This window comes from Poecilia reticulata, linkage group LG9 (assembly GCF_000633615.1).
Source record: "Poecilia reticulata strain Guanapo linkage group LG9, Guppy_female_1.0+MT, whole genome shotgun sequence".
NCBI classification, from domain to species: domain Eukaryota; kingdom Metazoa; phylum Chordata; class Actinopteri; order Cyprinodontiformes; family Poeciliidae; genus Poecilia; species Poecilia reticulata.
Genome location: NC_024339.1, coordinates 13,765,772 through 13,793,227, shown reverse-complemented (window position 1 = coordinate 13,793,227; position 27,456 = coordinate 13,765,772). Strand labels below are relative to the sequence as shown.

Here is a 27,456-nt window from a genome sequence, read left to right as displayed (position 1 = left end):
AATGTAAATCAGAACACTTTAAACTGCAGTGGTTTTAGTGCCAGTAAACATAATAAAAATACCTCCTTTTCCGAGCTCATTTGTAGAAAAATTTCATACAGATTTCTTTTCAAGCATTTCCTTGAAAAGCCTCGAGTTTTAACAGCTTGTGTTGTGCCCCTTTGCCCTCTCCTTTATCATGGAAACTGTTGTGATGTCTCAACTCCCGGTGTGGAGCTGCAAAATGGATGGTTGAAGAAAAAGGCTTGAAGGTGGAGCTCAGTCTTCAAGCTAATTCACTGCATTACTTCCATAATTGCACTGAAGTATGCTTAAGAGTATTCACCCGAAAAGACCTGGGTTAGTTTCCACACAGCCTCCACAGACGGCATATCACACTCGCAGCTGTTGAAACATATGCTGCTCAGAGCCTGTATACGTGGCTGTTTGTACAGGCTCAAACGCCTTTCATATCACTGCAGACAAACACCAGCACATATGGACCTACCAGTAAAAGACCTAACCTCCAACATAGACACATGACCCTAATCTTCCAAACACGGTGCAGTAAAAAATAATGTCACAGTGTAAAGAAACAACAAAGCAAATGTATAAAACCACAAGCACTAAAAATTTCCTGCCTGCTGCTTGCCTGCCTTGTAGGAATGATGGATACATGTGACAAAAGTATGTTGCACACAAAACCTACTCAACCACAAGCTTTGTTATATCATAGTTAAATTTGCGGAAATGGTACTTTTTAAGAGGTAAAAGAAAATATGTGGAAAAAATGATCTACATAAACATTTGGTAATCATGAAGTCTCAAAGTCTTGAGACTTTGTGCTGTTGACTTTGCAACATTTCCTCATAATGAGTGTGCATGTAGTCTCCGACTCTGTAACCCTTTCCAGACTGCTAGAGCTCAATTTCTTTATTTCTCATTTGCTCCTGAATTTCTTTGGATCTCTGCATGATGTCAACTTTTTGATGTACTTCACTTTGTCAAGAAGGTCCTATTTAAGTGATGTCTTGATTAAAAACAGGTGTGGCAGTAATCAGGTCTCGGTGTGGCTAGAGAAAGGGAAAGCAGGTGTGATAAACCACAATTGTGTTACGTTTTAGCAAAGGAGGCAATTAATGTTTCACACGGGAACATGTAGGTTTGGGGGTTTTTCTCCCATAACAATTAACATTTTTATTTAAAAACTCAATTTTTGTATGAAAAACATGCAAAACAAAAAAGGACATCAGGAAGGGCACCATTGCTTTTTTCACACCACTGTGTAGAGGAATGACTTTATAAACAAAAAGTTCTTTTGAATAAAGTTTAAAATGTCACTTTTTATTACAAAACTTAGCAATCAGTGATATATTACTTATAAAGTACTTTACAAATGTAGCACATATTTAATTTACATAAGACAAAATACAAAATTTAAAAAAGGCAAAAAAAAAGCCTTCACACCGATATGAAAAAGACCAAAACATTAAAACTTTGAAAATCTAAAAACTGAAGGAAATACACTACACCCATAATCAACCAATCACATTTATCTGCATAACACATTTCAGCAACAAAAGACTTCAAAGTTCTTTATATCATAGAAACACAAAAAATCCATAGTCATAAAAAAACACCAGTCAACAACTGAGAAAACTAATAGCAAACATTACATTTTGATGAGGGCAATCACCAAAGTCATTGATTCACATCAAATAAGTTTGTCAATGTTCCATTTATTATGGTTCTAACCAGGTAGGTTTTTAGACTCGATTTAAAGGTATTCAGTGTTTCAGCTGTTTTGAAGTTGTTTTTTTTTCTGTAAGTTTGCTCCAGATTTGTGGTCATAGAAACTGAAAGCTGCTTCTCGATGTTTGGTTCTGGTTCTGCAGAGGAGACCAGAACCAGAAGACCTGCAGATTCTGGAAGATTGAAACAAAAGCAGCAGAAGATCTTAAATGTATTGTGGTGCTAAGCCATTCAGTGACTTATAAACTAGCAAAGGTATTTTAAAATATATTCTCTGAGCTACAGGGAGCCACTGTAAGGACTTTAGATGTCCTCTATCTGGAGGAAACCAAATCTTTATCAGTGTACACAAAACATCTGCATAACGTGGAAAGACATTTTGTAATGCAATTATTAGAGATGTGTGAAATACGAGTAGCACTTATGTCGAGGTGACACATATGTACAGCACATAACATGTCTATGCACTGAGCCTGACTGTGCACAATTCGTCATTCAAAGAAACATCTCTTGCAGTCAGTCTTGGATCAACTTGTGTGCACTGCAGTTTCAGATGGAGAAGAATTTGAGCGCAGACTCCAATACCAGTGCAAAAAAAAAAAAAAAGTTCCCCACTGCTTCTCCCTCTGGCACTGCAGTCCACTATAGAGATGTCAAAAAGTGAGGCAGGGAATATGAAACCATAGTATGTTCCCCATTTGGCACGTTCCTGAGGCCCAATGCAGTTATGAGGCCACTTCATAGGAGTGTAAACTGTGTATTTAAAAAGCCGTCATTGTGGGACTAACATTGGCCCTGGCGTAGGCTGTTAGAATAACTGAATGACACAATGGTTTCTTTTCTAAATAAACAGATGTGGGCAGGCTGTTAAAACCTTCATTTTTTTCTCTCTTCCTCTTCTTCTCTTCCCCTCCTCCAGCCCATCTGTAAGTTGCCTCACTCACTTACCCTCTCTCTCTCTCTCTCTCTCTCTCTCTCTCTCTCCTTTCACTCTCACTGCTTAATTTTGCCTCGCTCTGCTCTCGGTGCACATGTCTAAGAAAGGCAAAGGGCCGATTTCCTTCTGCAGCTGTTCAGCACAGACGGGCCTCTATTCCCGCTTTCTGCAGACAAGTGATACTGGTAGGCTGCTCAGGCTGATTAATTGCTTGTCATACTTAACTCCTGCAAGACCACTGCCCCCTATACATTCCCTCAACACACACTCTTTCCAACTCTTCCTCCTCCCGTTCTGCACATGGAGGAAATGAACTCACCACAATCCTACTGGCACCAGATTCCCACCATATGAACAATTATTCATGAAAGATTACTGTGAAATTCAAAGAGCACTAAGGCTGCATTACAAATATGTGACTTTGAGGATAACGTCATGTAATGCTTCATAGCTCACGTTATGATTAAAACTCAACATCAGTACAAACACCAGGAAAACAATTTTCTTATCTTCTTTGGATTTTGATGAAATATTCAGCCTGTTGGATAGACTATCACTGCAGCCAATGTCCACACAGAGAATGGTACCAAGGATGCTACAGGTTGCATCAAGCAACCTGAACAAGCACCTAGTGACAGTAGAGAGTCGATCCCATGAAGTCACTAAATGTAGGGGATGAAAAACAGAGTACATGTAGCTAGTTAATAGCTCTTTCATTTGCTCGGTGTAGGCTGCATCAAACAGGAAGTCAGGGTCAAGGGAATCCCTAGAAAGATGCATGAAGTCCTTCCAAGAGAATGTTACAGCTAACAAAAATGCTGGGCCAGGTGTAATTTCTAAGAAGGGGAAAACAAAAGGAGAACATAGAATTAAGGCCACAAGTGCAGAATGCAATTTTTTAAACTTGCAAGACAAAGTAGTAAATTAAGGAAAGGCCTAAGCCTACAGCAACGCAAGTCAAAGTCTAAGATTTAACAAAAATAAAAGTTTTAAGTCCACGTCAAGCTAATTAAAACAGTCTGTGTGTTTGCTTTATGGATAAACTTGGTCCAAGTTAGTATTTTGTGGTAAGCAGTATGAGTACCTGTCATTGAAATTGTGGCAGACTAGATGAGAAAGGATTTGTAAACACAATGAGAACCATGATGACTCAAGTTTACATGTAATTCATTCATCTTTGATTCATTCACTGCCCCCCCCCAAAAAAAGAAAATTCATTAAACGAGTCAAACCTAGACTGAATCAGTCAGCTGATTTCAAACTGTTTGAAATCAATGTGACCTTTTCTCTACACATAACACTTTTACAACAACAATAATCCTTATGTTTTCTTGTTTCAATTGTTGCCTTGTTGGTTAAAAAAAGAAAAGAAACATTTCATGTTATCCATTCCTGTTTAAAAATGTTGTGGAAATACAGTGAAACTGGTATTTTTCCTAAAGATTATGATACTATGAGAATCTTTTCCTGGCCTATGCCTGAAGGAAATTGAAAGGATAAAAGACATAGATACTCTTTGAGCCTGAGAATGACTAAAAAGTTTCTTAACCGAATTAAAGTAAACATATGAAGCACATGGATCTCTATTATCTTTCAAAGTCTGAATCATTTTTTGCTGGTGTCCCAATGAAGTTGTGCAGGAGTGCATTCCCAGCTGGTTCTGCAATGCTGATAAGGCAGCGTGACTGTCTAGTGACCAAATAAAAAACATATGTCTCACATAGTATCAGAGATACCTCAATCCTCTGTGAACTCTTGACTGCAAAAAGAGGATTATTGGGATAACAATGATGTGACCAGTCCAGAGAGCGTATGCTGAGGATCAAATAGGGGCCATTCCATCAAATTTAAGCATTTAACTTTTGTGGTACATTTGGAGAATTTTAATATTTTAAATTTTCATCCTATTTACATCTGCAGCTGCAGTAGTAGAGAGTTTATAGCAATATTGTGGCTCTGCTCCAGGTCTGAGCGGTACACAATCTGTGGTTGCTTTTTTGCATCTAGAAATGGACAACTGGTGCAGCTTCTATATTATAGTCTATTAACTCTGGATTACCTTCTTGATTTTTACTATTTTTGGGGTATATTTGTCAAAACGTCTGAAATGACGAGCTTTATCATCGGCAGTGTATTGAACCAAGTGATGCAGCTCAGAGAGCTGAGGAAGAAAGAAATCTAAAATAAGAAAAGCATTGATTCAGTTTCAGCTAGAGATATGCCGATCAGGTTTTTTCCTGCCGATTCCGAATCCGATCACCCATGAGGGCCGATCACCTATACCGCTCACATAATTATTATTTTTTTTAATCATAAGCACTACCGGTTACATTATGTGGAAAAAGTAACCATGAATTCACCTCAATTTAGACAAAAACTTGTTTTTAATCACTTTTTCCAAGAAAAAAAACAAAACAGGCATTGTGCAAATTGTACTGCTATTGGTAATACTACCTTTAACAAACTGAAAACATATGAAGGCTCTGAAGAGGCTAAATAATGCAAAGAGCCAAAATGAAACCTCTCAACATTGCCAAAGAAATTCTAGTATAAAACTTAACATTCAAAGGCAAATACAGGATCCATTACAATAAACAATCCAGAGTTACTGAATGAAAACTTCCTGATAGCATGGCGGCTAGCTGATTACTGCTAGCTCTGATTCGCCGTTACTGACTGAGTAATTATGCAGAACAAAGAAGAGATCGATTTTTTTTTTTAGAGATCATCTGTTTCATGCGACAGCGAAAGTTTTAATACTTATGTAAAATGTATTTTTTTCGGCACACCTCTAGTTTCAGTTCCAGAATGGGTGATAGGGCTTCCTGCCAAGGGTGGCATGGTGTAGGGGTAACACAAATTACAGACAGAAGACTTATCTGTCAGTTACTCCCAAAAAAGTACAATAGTTAAACCACACTGGGCTATGAGTTACTTTAGTTGTCAAAACAAAAAACGTCCGTTCTTAGCTGACCCAGAAGCCCAAATACATTTTCTTTTCTGTTCCGAAGTCGACATGTTCATCTACTTTATTAAAAATTCTAGAAAAATTCTTCGCAACACATGTAATGTTTGTAATGTTCCTGCCAAGCAGTGTTTAATCTTCTCCACTAAAATGTGTGTCATAATCACCATAGTTAAAAGTAATCGTTGTGCAAGAACACATCTGTGAGAGAGGATTCAACACCATTCATCATGATGAGCCTGGTGTTTATTGACCATTAATGAACATTAAAGTCTTACTCATAAATTTCACTTTTTCCCCTCCTGAGTAGGAATCCTAATGTTAAACAAGAAACACCTCAGTGCTGATGTTTTGTCACAACATACCCTGTCAGTGTCAGCTTTCAACCGATAACAGCCAAGCAATAACTCTGGTGGGGCCCCAGATGGCTTTGGACAGATTCATCACAACTAACACCCCAGGTCAGCTCCAGGTAATCCATCAGGTTTCTTTACTGCACTTAGTTCAGACTGAGGTTACATCTCCACTGACACAGTTTATGGCTTCGTGTAAACGTGTTGCCCAGTGCTCTGGTGGTGCACTAAAGTAAAGGGCCTCAGCAGAAGTACAGAATGGAAATTAGAGCTGGTATGAAAATGCCTGTAGCCTGTAACAGAGTTTAAACACACATACAAAAATACAAGCCAGCACAGGTTAGATGCTTTTTTATTGTTATGGTTTCTATTTATTCTGTGCTTGGTAAACCTCTTAGCCTATTACTGCATTATATGATGTTGCATTTGACTTAAATCACAGAAGCAACTGATAAACATAAAGCAGTCAACAGCTTCTTTACTCAGCACCCTGAGCGATTTCAAACATGGCAGAGCTGGGAGAAACACGAGCCCAGGACAAGCTCGAGCTGCGCGTATGCTGAGGGTTCCTCATGGCAGCGGGAAAGAAACAAGTGACACAATAGGGGTTGTGACAATACATCCAGCTCAAGAGAGGAGACGGCTCATTATATTGACAGCAAGAGGAAATTTGATCTCAGCAGCATTTTTTGGGTAACCCAATATTTTTTTGTTTTGTTTTGTTTCCACAGTAGTGGAGATTCCACAAATGACAAACTGTGTTGAATTTTCAGGGCAGGTTTGATTAGACCATACATTATGGTTTCCGTTCTTTTCTCAGTCTCTTTTATTGTCGTAACAAATAAAATAAATTCCCAAGTCCCAAATAGTGTTTTAATACATCTCTGTCCAGAGTAGTATAATATTGATTAGGTTTGACTAATCTGATAAATCGGTTTTCATACCTATTGAAATCTAAGGTTGTGCTAATGCAACAATTAAAGAGATACATAAAAAATATCCTTTTTGCATTAACATGTTCAAACAATCATACATCTAAGGCTGAGCCTCAAAGAATTTCTGGTCATTCCAGTTTTTTGCTGTGAAATCACTAGCAAATTCTTTAAATTATTTTTTACAAAAAATAACTTTCTACTGATCATTTTAGTAAAGTTCAACACTAATGCCCCCAAGTAGTTGGATGATTAGTTATCAAATTAATCAGAAAATTGATTTGGCTTCCCTGCCGCTTTAGCTTCTTCGAGCATTTGGCATGCCGAGATCAGAAAATTGAGGCTGAGCACCATAGAAAAGAAATGTCATTGCTGTAAAATTTGCAGAGCACACGTGCTAAATAAATATATGTGGCAAACGTTGGCCATCTAGTTTAACAGGAAATTGTGAAAGTCGGCAACATGGAAGAAAACAACTTAGCTGTTTCTGAAGGGGAAAAAAACAGTCCTTTACAAAAATGGCACGGGAAGTTTTAACCATTTTAAATTGATTTTAAATCCGTTCCTACGGTATGCCATCACTCAGTCAGAGGCTGGTTTACTGCTTGGTGGGAATACTGTGCGAGACAACTCCCATGATGTAACATACATTCCAAGTATGTGCAATGGGCCTAAAACAAGCAATTGTTTTTAACAAAGGCAAATTTTGGAAGAGTCTGCTTTTACCCAACCGCACCCAGTCTCCTGAGAATTGTGCTGCTATTTTATAGTTTTTCTTGAGACCACAGTCACAAATCATCCAAACATTACTCAGCCAGTGAAACCTAGCCTCTCTTTTACTTTGTGAAACAATGAGGATGAGTTTGAATGTTGTAAAACATTTATCAACACCCCTTTAGTTTCCATTTTAAAGTTTTTGACATTATTTTAGCTGAGTAGGCGATAATTTTCTTTTAAGTATCTGATCAAAGTATGTTTGTCCAAAAAATGTGTGAATCAACCCATTTACTCAGTTTTTTTCCCAGAGATGAATGCACTTTAGCCAACATGTACAACATTTGATGCTTTGTCCTTAAATATATGCTCCCTGTGTGATATCAGATTTTCAAAATGTTGCTAGCACAGTTTCATCCATTAACTATCAGTGCTTTACCAACAACTTACCACTTAATTATATAAATTGGAGACATTGAAAGACTAGATGGTAAAAACAAAAAAAGTTGAGAAAGTGTGGCTTTAATAAAACGTCAGGTTTCAGTGAAAATCTGTATCACAAGTAATTGTTTCTCATCAGCCAGATTTAACATTTGCCTTGAAACGAGACACTCGCATGTCTCATCCAGGTGTGCACCCACAGTTTTTTTCCTGCCTCTACACATTTAAAAGGCCAGGTGTGTCCTGGTGAGTGGCCAAAGGTGTATGACCTTCTGCTCCATCATTTTGTGTTACCTCACACCATTAACCCATGGTCGTTGTTTCAGCTGGTAGGAATGTTATTGTGGATGTGCACTGGCTTGCTCCAAATGCCTTTCATGACCTTTGGATGCCTGTTGAACATCCACCTTCCCTGTATAAAACTGGAAATCTTTTAATCCTATCATGTGATTTTACTCTCTCTCTCTCTGAAAATTCAGAGTAAATATCCACTTGAGAATTTACATTGTATTTTCTTTCCAGGTTGCTTAGAGTTTCTCAATGTATTTATGAAATTATTGCCACGGTTTAAACAATATGTCAGCCCATCTGAAAACATGACTGATACGGGTTCAAATCGAAGAAATGGCACACATGTGATATTTCAGTCCTTTACTCCCTTAAAATGTTTGCATTATTTTCTACACTTAATTGTTGCCTTGTGTTGAAAGTTGAATGTTCTGATTATTAGCTGAATTCATTAGAAAACAGATCCAACTCCCCTCATGTCAGCCTAGGGTAAGCATTTAGCATGTCAAGGTCAGTATATGTTTAGTGCGTCTGCAGCAGCTTGGATCACGAGGAAGAAAACCAAAATCTAAAAAAAAAATGCCTTACTCTATATATCAATTTCCATTTTCATAACAGACAAGGCAAAGTATAGATCTCCAGTCCAGTGTGGAACAAACAGGAAAAAAATTAAATTCATGCACACACCAACACTTAAATGCAACTAAAAGTGTCTTCTTAACCTAAAATGAATGTTTTGGTTGGTGGAAGAAAGCCAAAATCCCCAAAGATGCAGCATGCCTGAGCTCAGAGGTCATGGCACCCTTCTGGGTTGAATACTAGATCCATCACCACAAGGAACAGAGAAGCAAAAGGGGACATTTGACATAACGATGGTCATTGCTGAGCCTATCTATCTCCATACATGGAGTCTGGCAGTCTGGCATATAGAGCGCTTTAACACACAGGCAACACTCCCTCATCCATCCTGCACACAGAAGACATTGGATTCATTTGCAGCTGAACAATCTACTCCTTCTTTTGGCCTTTCCTGTCCAGAGTCCAGACACACTCGTTGCTGCAATCTGTCTGCTGCGAATGAAGATAAATCGGGCTGTGGTGTTCTCCTTTATCAGTCAACATTGAAGTATCTGAAAGTCTCCCGCTCAGATGACTGAATGTCAACTTGAGGACCTCTTTCTCCCCCCGCCGGCTGATTTCTTTTATCTTTATCCTCCAGATACATTCCTGAGAACATTCAAGGGCATTAATGATAAGAATGAAGCTTCAAAGTTAGAGCACACCGATAATGAAGTGGGCTTTTTATGTTGCTGTGATTCTACAACAGCAGGTCATACAAGGGACTGTAAGAAATGCTGTGTGAAAACATCTAATGCAAGTTGATAGATTCATTTGGAAAGAATGTGAGAGGAGGTCCTCTGGTTAAGGTTCTCCAAGAGCTTCCAATAAAATAATGATGATATTCAGGTCAGTTTATTTATGTAGTGCCAAAATACATCAAATGTCATTTTAAGGTGCTTTAAAAACAGACCCAAATGTGCAGCTATATAGAAACAAATTTGGTCCAAATTCAATAAAAAAAACAAACAAACTAGAAATTACAGCAGGTTTATTTGTAAATCAGACTTTAACCTTTGAGACTTAACAACCCGAGCTATATGAAGAAGTGAATTAAAGTTTCCAACACAGCTTGTTGTACTTCTGCTTCTAATTCTCTTCTACTCTTTCATATACAGTAAATGTAAGTTTAAGATTGGTCACATCAGGCCAAAAATGCTTTTAAGTTCTGTATGTGTAGCGGAAGCCAAAAAAAAAAAAAAAAAACAGAAAAAAGAAAAAACTTGAGCGATATTTGATATTATCTTCAACTCACATCAAATGTGCTTTCCAGAGGTGTTGTAATGTAACGTCTGAAACTCCTTCAACCTTAAACATGTTTTGACAAACCTGGCATGTGGCGTTCATTATTGTTTTGTTTTATAAAAGTATGCAGACACTGATAACACTACAATCAGTATAATCTTGATGATTCAGACTGAACTTTAAAATGGCTTCACATGGGAAAATGTAACTATTTTTTGTTGCTCTGCAGGGCAGAATGACGGTTCTGACTCTGGAGTTGAGTTGATAAATGAACTGTCTCAGACACACTCAGGTCGAATTGTCTAAGCTTTTCCCAGACTTTAGAAAATCTTGTCACACCGGACGAAAGACACGCAGACAATACTTTAAGCTTAAGATCTTCTCTACATGTTTAAATTAGATCAGAAAAAAGAGAAAAGTTAGAACATGGGGATCACTGCAGAAAATCCAGTGATCCCCATCTTTATTATCTTTATGTGATCAAGTACAAGCTAATATTGATGTGATTCTTCAAAAGGTTATGCTGTTCCCCCTTTACCAATGGTAAGGCTAATCCTTGTGCATTTTAATTAGTGCTTTCTATGAGGTTTCTTCGTTTCTTGCTAAAGTAAAAACTATGCACATCAAGCCTACTGCACGTACAATGCGCTGAATTTTATGTTCCGTTGTGCCCTTAATAAAACATAAATAATAACTTATGACATTAACCACTCTGCCTGAAATTCTTTCTTTTAATGGGCACGCAAAGAACAATCTTTGCTGCGGAAAGACTGCAAAGTCCATGTGAGTCTTTCTGCATGGTCTGATTTCCCCATCAAGCTTCTTTCAAGTGCCTGGACAGAATTTGGCGACAAGCAAGGCCTGATTTACACATCTTCCATTTCCGCTGCTCACCATCTCCCTGTACCTGACAGGAGCAGCTGGACCTCATGACATATAGGCCATGTCATTTCCAAAATTCCTGCAGTGCTGCTCTGCTCTCAGCTTTTATGTCAGCACTCAATATGATGGCCTAATTTTACCATCCCTAGGACGCTCGTGTCCACCCCGTGTAGATGCATATATCTATATATAGTGTAAGCTGACTTTTAGTGCAGTTTGATTTAACCTTTTTTCTGCTTTATGCATATTTTAGGGTATAATGGTGTGTTTTGCATTTCTTTTTTTGAAAGGGTAGAAAGTTCATCTCAACGTATGTCTTGGGTCTATAACTAGTTAGCTTATCAAATAAAAGATTTTGCTGATACAAGCCAGTAGTTTGACATAAATAAAACTTGAAATCCCCAGAGATTCATGAAATCTAGTTTCTATTATACAGATTTAATTTTAGTTAAAAATATATATATTAAGTATAAGAGACATAGAAATTGATAATCCCTTGTAATACATTACTTTTTTATATTTCTCTCATTTAAATGAAAAGTAGTGTAAACAATAATAAAAGATGTAAAAAAAAAAAAAAAGCTAGCTGCTGCCTGCGCCGTCAGTATCTGCCGACCAAAAATGTCTCATGGTTCGAAAGAGTCTTTGTACAATTGTTGTGTCAGCTTCTCGATGTAACTTGGTGTAAGTAACTTTTAACCTCCAATCTACCAGCCATGCACAAACCACCAACAACCCTCCGAGGTCTTGTTAAGGCCACGGAATGAGCTGCACAGCCCTCTGGGTAATGGGCTGGGGATGTGCTGGAGGGAAACTCAAGCCCTCTTGCCATTCCGGGCAGAGCTCAGCAGGCCACGCTCAGTATCAATGACAAAAGCAGACAGGCGACAAGCACTGATGCATAAAACATGAGCTTGAGAAAGTTTGTGCAGCGAAGTCAATTATAAGTTTTTGAGAAAGTTAGAAAAGTTGCATCAGCAGCAAATATAAACCAGGGCTTGAATCACAAATACAAATGCAAAAGTATGCTACTGTTTTAGCAAATGCTACACGCCGGTATGCTCTGAGCAAGAAGCAACATAGATAGAAACGGACCGAGCTCCAGCCAATAGATTAAATGGAGAAACGCAAGCAGTTACTGATTAACCTATTGAGCATAAAAGAACATCATTTAGTGAAATATGGCTTTGCTAGAAGTGCTAACTCTCAGGCAGAAACATTTAAACAAGCATGTGGCCAAACTACTGTGTAGTCCACAAAGACGCAGCAGCAGTGTTGTATAAATTCAGACGAGAGCAAGGAGTTGTTTTGGTTGAAACCATCTGGGAGTCATTTGCAAGGGAACTTCTGGCATTGATTCCAATGGGGCCTGTTTTTGATGTGCAGATAGGCACGGTACACAGTTCGGTCAATGTGAAAATATTCCAAGATAAATGCGACGCTGTCATCGTAATTGTGAGGAAAAATTTCAACCTAAACCATGGGCACAGTAAAACGACTTTTATAGCATTTTTCCATACGTAGACATAAAATGTACGGGATTGACTTGTTCCACATTTTCCAATCGTTTAATTTTAGATCCAAAAAAAAGAAGGAAGAATCGTCAAAAATATATACGTCTGCAAAATCAAAAAAACTTGTTTTAATGGCAAAGCATTTCAGTTACTTAAAAACAAACAAATGTAAACCAACTGTGCCACATTAAGACAGTAAACTTTTCCCACAAACAGGGAGCTTTAGTGCTTGGCTTTCTCTCCGTTTTGGATCAAATTAGTTCAGGGGCCTTTTTAGGGAGAAATACTATGAGGAAACAATGCAAGGCTCAAATTAAAAAAAAATGTTAATGTTTTTAAAAAGTTTGCAGTCTGCTCATGAACTACTGACCAATGTGAGCAATTTTAGTAAAGTTATCTTCATTCTAGTGAGGTAGTTGGTAGTACTTTTGCCCTTCATCAACCAAGAAGGTTCTGGGTTTGAATTCCATCCTGAGGTCTTTCTGCATAGGATCTCCACTTGTATGTGTGTTTTCTCCATCTGTCTTCTGTGAGAGAACTATGAGCTTCGTCTCACATTCCAAAAACATGGCTGCTGGCATATCTGAATACTGCAAGTTACCTCTAGGTATGAGTGTGTGTGTGCATGGTTGTTTGTCCTGTGTGCATCTGTGATGCCCTGTGAAAAACTGGCAAGCTGTCCAGGGTTTACCTCGCCTCTCAGCTAATGACTGCTGAAGATAGACATCAACTTCCCAGCAACCAAGTAAGAAAAAGTGTGTATATTAAAAATGGATTGTTTCTTGCATTTCGCCCCAAATTATGAATTATTTAACAAACCTCTGTTTGGCACTATTTACACACCAGAAAATTATTTTGGGTTTGCAGAAAAAAGAAAAAAAAAAAAAGTTAAACTTAAAGGCAAAAATTGGATTATAGTAAAAACTGGCATTATATTAATCACCACATAAAAACAAAAAACCTTTAAATGCAAATTTAAAATAAATAACTAAGACACAATGAAAGGTTAACTGATTAAGTGTTTTACCTCTGTAGGAAAGTTGTAATAAACTGCAAGGTTTCCCATTCCTACAGAAGAAGGAGCCATCAATTTCTGCATACATCAGGTTTTCAGGCAGCTGTTGTTTAGCTCTGCTCCTGGAAACAGAGAGTAAACACGTCTCTGATGACCTCAGGGTTCTACTTGGTTCATACCTGTCCAGCAGCTGTATGTGAGCTTAAGACTATTCAAATCTTCATATAACAATAACCGGGTCTAAAGAGCTATTCTTAAACTGAAAGCCAGTTTAAGAAATGAAGATCATTTTCCTGGTGTTGGTCAGGAGTCTAGCAGCAGCATTTTGGATGAGCTCCAGCTGGATGTTTGTTGTTGTTACAGGGAGTGATAAAGACACAGATACATTATAACAACCAACTGAAAATAAAAGCATGCGCAGTTTCCTGCTGTTCTGTTTAATGAATATGGTGAAATGTTCACTTTTTGAATAAGGTAGTAGGTTGATTTAATATGGATGTTTAAATTTACAGATAAGTCTGCATGACACCTCATTTTCTTGCTTGTGATCTTCAGGCTTATCAGTCTAGTTAAGTGTTGATCTCTAACCTTCAACTTTGGGTGCCATAGGAAAGAATGAAGTTGGACGAAATATTAAACCATGCACTAATTGATATTATGGACTTCCTTACAGTAAGCAACTGGTATATGTGCTAAAACGGAAATCAATTTGACAAACATGCATATGTACAGAGATGATTTAATACTCCATAATTGGAGCTAGGGAAAATTATTGATTTGTTGAATAAACTGACTCAAGATAAGCACTTTGAAGAACCCCATGAGTGGTCTTTGTTTAATAAATATTAAATGAGAGATAGTAGTCGAAGACCTAAGAAGACGTAAAAGGGAAAAAAAGCATGTGATGAAATTAAAGGTACTTGTTTTTGTGTTGTTGTTATTTTAAGTGTACATTGGCACCATGTTTGTCTCATTGCAATCAAATGTGCAACATCATTAATATGTCCCTTGAGCCTTGCTATGCAGATTTTGCCAAATTCAACTTTCATACATAAGACACACAGAAAATACTCTTCCACCATCAATGGGAAATTACGCCTGATTATGATGAGAGGCAATGATTAAAATAATACTGTGCTTTGACAAGTAAAACATATCTGCGATCTCAGAGTCTGCCCTTAAAACATGGGCGATTTACAGCAATGCCCTCAGCAGGTTTGCTGTGCTAAGATTACAATCTGAGCCGCTATGAGAACGCCATTTACTTCAGATGGTTGGTAAATTACAAGGAAAACAAAGCGCACACACCCATATAGCAACATGCAGACACTTTGGCACCGTTACATATAGTTGCTGCTTTGTGAGAACACCTCCAGTATTCCAGCACTAAACTGTATGGACATTACTGACATAAGGCACCAGAAATTAAAGGTTGTGTCAGATTTCCACAGACAAAACTTCTTGCTCTTTTTAAAGTCGACATGAAACAGCAGAGGCTGGAGTCGTTTGTGAATTCTCTGTGGCTCAAATCTACCCTTAAGCTTAAGTGGCTTCCTGGCAGATTGAAAAATAGTCCTCCAAACTTAGCAAGCACTTTAATCTTGTGGCTTTTCAAGAAATAGGCGGATTTAGCTTTTCCTCAAAGGACAGTTAAATGGCCATATTAACAGAGAGTTTATTATAGCAAAGAAAACCGACAAAATTTGGACAGTCCTCCCAAGCAATAGTTCTATGTTATAAAAAGTTGGCTTTGCAGTAGGAAACCTGACACCGCTTTCAAACGACTGGACACAGAAAGGCAGCGACAAAGCCTGCAAACATTTCATCACCTTTGAGAAACTTCAAGGACTGAAATAAAAGCATCTGCGCAAGAAGCTCTAGCTTTCATTGTTCGAGGACCTTAAAGGAGGTGTCTTCTTTGAACAGTGAAAAAGCTTGCTGTAGCCTCTCCCCCAGCTCCACAGGTCTCTTTTAAGCTGCAACTTCAGTCTACAGACAGCTGCATACCCGTATGAAACTGCCTCCATGAGTTCCCTGCTGCCTGCATCCATCAGAGAGACAGAAAGATTGATGCAGTGCAGGTTGCTGGCATGCACCAGAGGTTAGATTTCACATTAACTTATTAATCAGGGCAGATTTACGTGATCCTTTAGATAAACCAAGACATCCACTTCCAGGTCTACTGCTTTCACTGCCTGGCACTGGGGTTTCTGTAACCAGGAATAAAAAAGAAAGCGGAGGGATGTTATCTTAAGGGGTGCATCTATATATCTTTGGCATTTAAGACTGAAGGAAAACGTACTTCAGCATCCATGTTGCAGGACATGAAGAAACATGTCACTGAGAGCAAAGTTGCTCTGACCCAGACAACACTACTCCAGAAATTATTCTCAGCTTGGAGAAAATGTCTCTGATGTAGCAATATTAAAATAGATGAAATGTAATAGTCCTAAAGCACCCTCTCGCTTAACCTGTGAAAAATCTGTCTAAAGAATAAATCATAAATCAAGAAGAAACTTTAGTATTTGTTTGATAAATAGCAATACATGTAATACTTATGCTTCATTTAATGTACATGTGCTGTTGGAACTTGATTAAATAAAATGTTCAGTGACCGGGTGAAACACTAGTAGTATTACAAACTAATTGTAATGATTCCGTCTGCATTTTGTATATTCAAATGCTGATACAGTAAGTAAATAACCATGTTTTACATCAACATCATACAATTTAGGCTTACAAAGCAGCCATGTTGGATTATGGATTTTGGGGTCAAGGATTGTGAGAATCATTTGACTGACTCCCACTTTGATTTATGGCCTTCTGTGACTTATGTAAATATTTTTAACTACCGACATGGAAGTTTCTACTTGTGAGTGAAAATGATTTAAAGCATCATTAAACGGCATCCTTCCACAATGATTTAGTGACAGTGCATGAGAATACAACCCAAAACACAATGTTTTAAAAACGACTCCAGCATTGTGAAAACGAGAATTTGAAGAAGTGGTGCTTGTTATAAAAAGTGTGAGGACCACCGAATAAGAAAAACTCCAGCTTAATGGGGTGGAAAGCTGCATAAATAGAGGCCACAGAGACCGTCAAAGACAGGAAGACTTTTACTACTTAAGGAAGCATGTTTTATATATACATCATGCAAAAATGATTAAAACCTAAAAAGACTCATGGCCAAACCAAATTCTGATATGGTTTGTCAAAGAGGACCTGTTTTGAAAGCCAGTGACATTTTTATTTTCTATAACTGACTTAGTTTTCTTTATAGAAACATGATTATATATAACTCTATGAATCATATCCACCAGCAGGAAGTCACTCGGATTATAACGTTATAATGATAGGCCAACGGGGATCTGAACAAGAATAAATGCAAATATGCTTTTTCTCCAAAAAAAAAAAAAAAAAAAAGTTGCATTTGTTATTGAAGTCACCGATCATTGAGTTGTACTCTGAAGGCGGAAACAGAATATCTTAACTTCTGCTACGAACAGATGGCTGGAATGAGGGAGAGGGGGGTCAGTGTGCAAGAGAGAGTGATTGAGTGATAGAGAGTGATAGATAGCTGGAAAAGGATGCAGCTGCAGCCCGGTCCTGTGATGGTAGCAGTTCAAAAGCAGATGGGGGCTTTAGATTAAACTCTGACACAATAATCATTTTAAAGTAGCCACTTATATTTAAAATAATAATAAAAAAATATGTATATTACATATTTTGGTAAAAAAAAAAAAAAAAAGTTTTTTATTGTTTGAAAGTTAATACGTTTTCCATGTGACTGTAGCCATATGTCATTTGAAAGGATAATGCTGTATCCTTTCAAACGACTTTAAACTTAAAAAGGAACCTTAGAACAGAAAAGCTCATGAAGCATTCTTGAATCTTGAAACATTCTATTTTACAATAACCAAGTGTGGTGCACTTGGTTACTGTGTCACTTTAAGTGACATTGGAGACATTTGGTATCTGATTGCAGGAAATTTAGCATCAGAAATATCTCCTCCTCGTACCGCCCAGCCCCCACCCCTTCTGCCATGGGGGCTTTCAGCCAGCAATGTTGCTTTAATCACACTAACAATTATGGAAAAATATGGAACGTTTATGCAGCTTAGTTCATACCAGTGCCAGTGTCTCTTGAAAAAAAGCATTAAACTGATAACAAGGCTTTTTTTTTTATTTGATCACATCTGTCAATTAGTAGAAAGAATTAGATGTTCTAATTAGTTTGTTCACTAAGAATATCATTATATACACATCAAAAATCTGTTCTACAAAGAAAATGTTGACATAAATGAGAATTGACTCCATTTGTTCCATCTTATTATGAAGTTACATGAAGTACATTCATCTCCTGAGCCATGTGAGGAGCTGAGCTGCGTTTGCTCTGGATGTGACCCAGACTTGCTGTCTCTTGGGAGGGGTGGATCGACCCCAAGAGTCCTGGGCCTCAGGAACTCATCAGAATGTTATCGGTCTTCTGCCAAATCTGTTTGATTGCACTGAGTTTTCTCATGTTTGTCTTATGGGACATAATAAAAAAAAAGTTTAAAAAAAATCTAAACAAGACAGCAAAGTTTTACAACTGTATGAACATTCATAGGGCAATTGGAGCAACGACAAATCGCTTAATAAATCGCTCCTATCCCAAGGCAATAATTAAAATTCATCGACATAACGAATTAAGGCTACCGCTGTTGGAAACATAGGAGATGTGGAGTTTGAGTTTGTATTATTTAAAGTGTTATTTTTTTAATGGGATTTATAGGGTGTAATTTCTTTTCCTTTTCATAATATATTTTTATGACTAGAGTGTTGGCACTAAATGCTGCACTTCAAATGTTATTGTTTTATATCTGACAATAATATTGGAATATATATCCATCTAACTTCCTATTAGTTACAATTGTTCTGGGTCACAAATAATTAAATGAGGGCTAAATTGACCATCATTTACGGCCTATCTGATTATCGTTTCTGACCATATTGCTTAACTTGTGAAGCTGTCACTCCAATTATAGTAAAAACCATGACACTTGCATAGGAGCTGGTTGATAATTATAAAGAAAGTAGAGAAGACGCAATGAATGCAGCGAAACAAACACCCGATACGGTGAAGCGAGGGTTTATGAAGAGCCTATCTCCCCAGCAGGAGATATTTTATTAGCACTGTTTAAATGACTGGCTTGTTAAACATCAAGCAGCAGGCGAGCAGCCAGGCGGCTGTGGCTGCAGGATCTGCTGCATTGCTCCAATGCTGGCTATTATCACCCTCTTCGGATCTTTATTTGACATGCTAGTGTGCGGACAGGGTTGTTTCGAGGCACAATAATCACTTCTACTTTAGCTGAAACTCAAGAATACCACCTGAAAGTGAAAGCCAGGACCCAGGTGGTCTGAGGTTCTTCAGCCTAACTTTGATATCAGACAGGAAAATGAAGTCAAGAATGACACTTGCAGATAATCTACATTAATAATTCATGCAAGTTTTTCTAACATTTTAGGAGACCCAGCTGATTGGAGTTAAAGGAATAAAGAACAATAACTATGTTTCCCATGGTTCAATGCAATCAAGCAAAATGCGAGAAGGTGTTTTTTAGTAGACAGATCTAGAGGATGTTCATTTTAGAGGGGGGTTGTGTGAAGTACTTATGAATTCTAAGTATCTTAACTTTCACTGTGTTGCAAAACAGACTTTGCTTTAAAGGACACCATCACTATCTGACAGTCTAAAACAAATGTGACATTTGCTCCACAAACTTACAATAAAGCATTTTCAGCAGTACCCGTCTCAAATGAAGCTTCTCACTTCTGTTTAACACAATATACTGACCACTACATCACACAATCCCACCCTAAAATAAATAAACAAATAAATAAAGATATAAAGAAAATCGTACAATAATTTGGGTGGGAGAAAAATATTCCTGACAGAAATATCAAGCCATACTGGAGTAAGGTTAATAAGTTACAACTGCTTTTACAGACGATTTACCATCCTTATAGAAATTGAGACTATAATACTATTCCCTCATCAAACACAAGGGGTATTTTGACTCAATCAAGCATGTTTAAAAAATCCTTAAATCAAGAGTGTCAGACGTTCAGGGCTACCTCAACTCCTGCTCATACAATACACCGCCAATTTACCCAAAGCACCACTCGGGAGCTGCAGTCTACGCCTCACACCAAGCCCCGCCCACTCAGCTCCTCCACACTTGCGGCATCAGCAATTAGCAAACACCTGGTGAAACAGGTCCACTGAGCTTATCATGCAAATGTCTTGTCAGGCCAACAACCCTAAAAACAGTTGTAAATGGCACAATGGAGGAGCCTTGTTGTTATAACGTGCTGAAGGTGACATGTAAGAGCAGGAGCTTCTTAAAGAGACAGAGGCCAAATTCAAGGCATTAAATTATTAAGTCAAATTTCTTTAAAGTCAAGTTTGATTTGTACAGCATTTTTATACCAACTAAAGGCAACAGTTACTTGATTGTGCTTAAAAATGACACCATGTGCCTGGAAAATACTTAGTATCACATCTTGAAGACAAGACCGATGGTGATCATTTTTATCTCATTTGTTAAATGTTTATTTTATCAGGATAAATAAAAACCTATTTTTCATGGCAGTCCTGGCCAAGAGGCAGCAACAAATCCAACACAGAAAAGTAACACTTAAAAGAAAATGTCAAGCTATAAAAAGCACAGATAAAAATAAAAACAGCGTGAAAGGCTCACATCCTGACTGACGATACAGCTGCTGTATTGGAGTGGCACCATGTGTGTCACTGGGTTAATCTTTATGATGCATTTTATGAACGTGAAAGTTTACCTGACCGGCATTTTGGTGCTGACCTCTTCTGAACTGAGAAATGAACAAATCAGGTAATGAAATGATTTGCTTCGTCTCATTCACTCAAATGATTCATTTATTTGAATGGCTTGTTCACAAACAGTCATTCCTATTTTCTAAACGTCTGATAATTTTTTGTGATGATATGACTTTAATAAGATGACAGCAATCCCATCAACTGTACCAGGCATATATTCCAGGCTAAAATATTTTATTTTATTAGAAATTCAGTGCATAAGTCACAAGCAATAAGAACTGGCCCATCTTGGTTATTCATTAACCTTTAAGACATAAATCTAACTTAATTTTTATTACAAATATGATCTTTATATTCATAAAAATAGTTTTAAATTTGTTTGTTAAAACTATATGTTAAGTGTGTTAGCACGTATGCGAGTCTTAAGTAAAGCTGTTAAAAACTGAAAAAACCTTTTCAATATAGGCAATCTCATTTCTTGCTGGTTGTACCAAAAGGAATTAGGATAAACATTTACTAACACTTCAGAAGTACAATGTCTTTAGGTAACAAAGCACAGCCAGCAGAACCTCTGAAATTCCCAGAAGACAACTTATCTCTGCGGTAACTCAAACAACACGCTGGATTTAGAATCCTTATCATTAAATTCACCTGTGACTCTCTAAATAAAGCTGTGTTCATCAGCCGGACACACTGCTGGAATGCTAAGTTATGCTTTGTTCTCCCAGTTCCACTGAATACTTAGGGGGTGGTCTGCTGTGTTTATCAAAACTGTTATACATTATCACTGCTTTCCATGCCAAAGCCTGGAATAACTCTTGCTGTTCTTTGATTAAAAAGGAATACATGTTTGGCGATTTGTCTTCAACTTCGACATGGCTGGTGGGAGGATGGTGTTTTCTTTCCACTGAGGAAGAAAGAGTGCTTTGAATGTCTACACTGGGTGTCTGTTGCCTAAATCATATTTCAGGAACAGAATGTTTTGAATCAGAGGACAATTTTTTTGCTTCTTTATTAAACCAACTAAAAAATAATTGAGTTCTACTAAAATCAAAAAGTTTGTACAGTAGTAGATCAGACAAAAATCAATCAACAAATTTAACTCAAACTGTATGTAGTGTGTAGCTCCCAGACTGATGGGCAGATTGACAGGATAATTCAGTCCAGTTTTATTCAACATGGTTGTGTTTCCAGCTAGTCAGAATCTAAAGTTTCTTAGTGCTTAAATTGATCTTATTTTGGAATAAAGATGGTTGTCTGCATTCCAGGAAACTTTACTTTAAAAAATTAAAAAGAATTAAATCGCCCTCTAATTTAGCAACAAATCATAAGCTCTAAATCAGACACTAACTTCAGCCTCATCATCTACCCTCAGTGTACAGTAACATAATCTCTCTGTTCTTACAACGTACACAACACATAATGAAGTTCACACCCCACTGAGAGGGCCAGCAAATAAGCAAAGCACAACCAATTATTCATTGTGCAACACAATTCGTCTGAATTGTGTAGCCCTGTGCAAAGAGCCACAATTTCCATATTAAAAGACTGCCATGGCAAACTGATATTCAAACTGAGGAAAGGATGGCCGAAACCCAGATTTAAAACAAGGATAGAGAGAAATTAAAAAACTTGGCACATTTGTGCAGAAAATTGTGTTGTCTCTTGCTGGCCAGTAATTATGGGCCAGGGACTTGTTTTTTATTTTTGTTACAGGAGGATAAAGACGCTTTTATCACCCAGTCATGAGCCAGCTACGTGATAGATGTAATTTTCATCCAGGTATAAAATACTCAGTGTTGCCCAGACTGCTTGTGATTTATCTGGTGTCTGCAGATTAAACAGTGTTCACTCCTGGCTGCCTTAGAGACAAGCTGCACTCTGAACAATTTCAAATGTAAATACCACCTGACTATGAAAATGTTTCTTGGAGCTTCAGGGCTCCTCTGGGTTCTCAGAGCAAAGGAGGGCAACTCGCTAGAGTCGGATGATTGACTGCACAGGGAGTCTTCCTGCAGCAAGTGAAAAATCCTCGGAGTTATGGTTTGTTCAAGTTTGGAGTGCTTTCCTGCAAATATCCAGTGGGAAGTGGTTTGAGTCTAAAACACATATCATGAGCTGAGTGTTTTCTGGTTTGGGGTCATCTGAAGCAATAGGACCAAACATCCTTCATGGAGTTCCCACAGGAAGTAATCATCAGTAGTGCAATTACAGAGAGGAGACCACAGATTCTGCTTTGGAAAAACAGCATTAATGTCTCTATTTTATGTCAAGCCAAATTTAAAAGTTTAAAGATGAAGAAGGATGTTTGAACGCGAGTAGCAGAGTAAAATCTGCAAGTCATCAAATTATTATTTTTGGAACATTTTTACCTTTAGAATATTTAACATCACTGAGAAAACTAAAATACCGTCATTGCTAAAAAAAAAAGTTTCTGTTGTGGTTTGTGGAAAGAGGTCTTGTTGTTTAGAAGGACCTAGATTCTGGGTGGTGTTATTTTTCCAATGCAATAAAGGTTTGGCAAGCTAGATATTTATAATTAAATAAAGTAGGTTATGTGATTGCCCGTGGAAAAACCAGAAAAAAAGTGTCTCCAGTGATGTTTTAGTCATTTACTGATACTGAAAGTCTGGATTCCAAATTTTTTAATAATATCAAGCAAATACAATTTTTAAAAAATCCTCCGTTATTAAATATCATGTGTTCGTCAAAAATAAAATACCAAAACAATAAACGTAATTTTGTGGCTGTGGCTTGACAAAATGTGAAAAGTTCTAGGGATGCAAATATTTTTGTAAGGCATCATCTCAGTTTCACATTATTAACACAAAAAAGTGAAAAACGTCAAAGTGGATTCATGAAAAAATTAAATAAAATATGTAAGAAGCAGTTTTTTTATTTAGTTGCAGTAATTTTAGGGAAAATATGAGAAAAAAAAACTATATGACTATGGAGAAGATTATTATGGAAACATCTTTTTAAATTTCTTGTCCAATCGCTTGAGATTAGGCGAGTGTTTGAGTCATCTGTGTCTCCCAAGGTAAACTCACAAACTCAATGCTAAGCACTTTCTCACTTGCAGCGCACGTTTTTAAACTTGGCACTATTTATATTCCAAAATGAACACATCGTTGTGGGTTTATTTTTATTCAAATCCAAAAATAATAAGCAATCAAAACATATTAATGTACTTTGTACATGTCTTTTTTTTTTCCACACACAAAATAATTAGTTGCTACGCTATGCAGAAGGGAAAATATGATGTTGCTCCATTGGAATGTCTCCTCTGTGTGCTGCCAAATCTAAGCTGGAAACACTTAGTAGGGAACCTGTGTGTACTATGAACTGCGAATAATTTGCTTAAGGGAACCCACATCTGGACGCAGGACTGTGGCAGAGGTTAAAAGATCTGAAACTAGGCCACCCTATCTTGCCGGTTGTGGACTGATAGTTGAGTCCAATGTTAAACAAAAGTCCTAACTACAGGAAATAAGCCTGTTATCATAGTAAAACCATTTGCCTTGGCTGCCGACCAGACTAAAATTGTTCCTTGTTTACTATTTGTGTTGGGGCTAAAAGACCATGGTCATACAAATCACAAATCTTCAGCAGAGCATCTATAGTCCTGCGGTTATTTATTTTCAGTGTCATGGCCAGAAAGTAAAGAAAATACACAGAACAAGTGTGAAAAAGACCAGCTTGTTTACTCAGCTATCAGCTTTGTTTGAGGGCTCAGATAATAATCCAAAGACTTCCATCCTCTGAGCTACTGAACACCAGTGACTTCTTAAATGCTTCATAACTTCTAACTATATCTGCTATTCTTCTGAAACGGAACTGAAAACTAAAAAGTGTTTACAAGTTAAAACCTGGCTGGAAGGGAACTGAAAACCAGCGATGTTTTTGTTCAGCCTGGAGAATGTCATTTTAGGACGTTTTGAGCTACAGATAGGGTAGTGAAACAGGAAATGTCTAGAGGGAGGGTTTGGGTACATGAAAGGGTCTAAGGATGTGAAGGAATTTTTGGCATGGCATTTGTACTTCAGGATCATGAATACTGAAGTATGAATGCCATGGCCCCAAGGATTTCACCTGTGCTCTGCAAACATGGTTTTCCTGACAAGACATTCCTTACATTTAAAAAAATGTAAGACAATGTAGCACCATTTGCTTCCTGTAGAGCCGTCTCTGAAATATAGTGCCAACCTTGAAATCAGTTCACTTTACCGACAGAAAATATTACTTCAAGCTTTTTTCAATTTTCTCTCCTTACTGTTAGCTCATTTATGAAATGTCTATGATTATATGTAAATGAGTTATTAAATATATTTTTTTTAGCTTTAACTTTTGGAAGGCAAAAATTATTTTAAAAAAAAGAACTGAAAATCATTTTTTGAGTAACATTGACTTTTAAAGTCCATTTATTCTCAAAATGATAAATGTAAACAATGAAATTTAAATTTGTAAAAAGTATACCTGATCCAAGTTTCTGCCAACAGTTTAATGACCTGTTACTTCCTGTATGAAGGCATTTTTTAAAATTCTATTTTCTGAATCTTTTTTTTTCCACCTTTTGAGCACAGTGTCTGCTCCTTTCTAGGAAGAACTGACACAGTGTTAGTTCTTATGTGGTTGCCATAATAACTGATTTATCTTGGCACGGAGTTTTACCATGGAATGTTAAAACAGCACTCTGGTTTTATGTATTTTATATTACCTGCTGGCAATATATGTGATCGAGGATTTTAAAAACTGGCCCCCCACAAAGACAGGACGATGCATAGTGTAAAGGACTACATAGTAAAACAGATGAGATTATGTTTTAAAGGAAATATTGTGTATTAATGCATTGTATGCTCTTTTTTGCATGAAGAAACTGAGTTTTACAACACCTGGCATTGTTTTCAAATATTTTGGTTTAATTCCACCAGAATTAGTTGTGCTTAGTTTAAATTTGTCAGGTCAAGGCAAGAAATACTAATGAAGAACTGTTAAGTTTTAGTCACTGGAAATGTATTCTATAACTTGCTTTGTTTCAAATTGTTCTTCAAAGATTTTATCCTTGAACTAATTTTCTCATCCAGATGTCTTCATCCAGAAATGGAGAACATTAGATGAGCGCAAGTTTCAGTGGTGAGATAACATTCTTCACAAACAATAACTGAGAACAAAACAGACCGTGACACAAAGAGAAGATAAAAGTATTGCTTGCAATGTTTTGTCTCTATCATTTACACCAAAGAGTCGAGCAGACAACTCCAGAAGGATATAATTAATGTCTGAAGCCAACAAAAAACAGATGTAATTTTGTTCATAAAGAGGCCACCATGCAGCCTGTACTCGTGTATTACTGGGAAACTATTTGCTTCAGGCATTCTTACATGCATATTTTCTTTAACAAGAATTTCCAAGCTTAGGCTATGTTCTGATTTCTGTCTCAACATAAAGGCAAGAAAGCAATCAGGATTTAAAAAAAAAAAAGGGGACATATTTCTCCTATTTTTATGAAGCACAAAACCTAGAAGGCTTGGATCGAAATCACAAAATTTCTGCCGAGTTTAACACTTTCAAAATTCTTGTGAAAAAGTAATGAACATGTGCAAAAAGTGAGAGAAATGGGAGGAGAAGTAATGGGAAACACAAACTTGTGACATATGTGTAAGGTCATTCAGATCCCAGACAGCCAAGTCTTTCATTTGAAGAGCAGTAAAAAGAGCTCTTTGTGAAAGCGCACCTGATGAAGCCAAACATTCCTCTTCTTGAGTTATGATTTTCCTTCCCCTGCTCCCAAAGAGCTAGATGCAAAATATATTACAAGTTCAAGTTTATGTTTGTTTGTTTATTCAACCATAAACAAACATGAAACAAACATCAAAGGAGTTTTGCCTTGTCCTAACAGAAAAGTGACCAGTAACATCTGCAATCGCGTACCTAAGCCAGCTTTCCAGCTGTTTGTTTGTGGCCGCCATGAGTAACAGGACTGACTCAGCGTTCAAGTCTTCAAGCTTCACTACTATTATTTTTAATAGGGGGGCTGATTCTGTAAGGAACTGAGTCATGGTAACAAGTCATCAATTAACAACCATTTTCTTTGAGGTCGTATGTGAACTGAAGACTTGATGCGGAAAAAATGAATCTGCATCTTTAAGAGCCGCATACTTATTTCGTTTAAAGTTTCAACAAAAAGAAAAGATTTTGATTTTATTACAGAATTCCACAACATTGCAGTTCTGTGGCAACGCAAGAACCTTGATAACCGATTATGTTTTGGTAATCTTTTATTATCAGGTCAAGCCAGGCCTATATGAATCTATACGAGTCAGTTCAGTGGGTTTTTGTCTGTGGGCCTATCTTCAATATCTTAGGGGACTTAAAGCAGGGGGCTGAACCTAAAGCTACAGACTCTTGTCGGAGTTCATTTCCCTGCAACCTCCTCCTCTCAATGAATTCCAGATGTTTAGCAGACGAAAGTGAATTTAGGGCTAAGGGGGCGCTGGGGGGTGTTGGGGGGACTGTTCTTTTTGAACTGTATGCATAATGCATGTATGTTGTCTACATAAAAGAAGCTGGTGGAAAGGTTGCATATGGCAGGTCTCCAAAGCTGCACCAAGACCAAGTTTTGTCTCTAGTGCAGTAAATAAGCGGTGCAACTCCACTTAAAGCTGTGAAACCAGAGGAGTGGTTTGAAGTTACAATATGTGCAAATGCACCTATTACACCTCACAGAGCCAAGAAGAGTTCTAAAGCATAAGCAGGTCCATCCAAACAGAGATTTCCAACACAGCCCAACAAACACCAAGCAGAGAGACTGTTCCAAGCCTAATGAAGTCCTGACTTGCTCATTTTGGCACCGAAAGGCAACGATTCTGCAAACTTTCAAATTCAAATAGTAGGTCAGGCAAACAAGCAGAGGAGGCGTTTCTGATCTCCTGACTGTGTGTGGTCCTACTCACTGGAATAACCCGAGGTAATGAAGTCAT

General features: G+C 37.5%; 1 long non-coding RNA gene across 2 annotated transcripts in view; it reads right to left on the bottom strand.

Annotated features, from left to right (window-relative positions):
* LOC103469961 (uncharacterized) overlaps positions 1–27,456 on the bottom strand; it is an 86,132-nt gene that overhangs the window by 50,213 nt on the left and 8,463 nt on the right. The window contains exons 3-4 of one of the 2 annotated variants that reach the window (XR_534430.2): positions 13,648–13,757; positions 8,956–9,588 (exon numbers count right to left, since the gene is read on the bottom strand). This is a non-coding gene — a long non-coding RNA (uncharacterized LOC103469961). Of the gene's footprint in view, positions 1–8,955; positions 9,589–13,647; positions 13,758–27,456 lie in introns of those variants that run through there. The other variant, XR_534431.2, reaches the window with a different exon arrangement.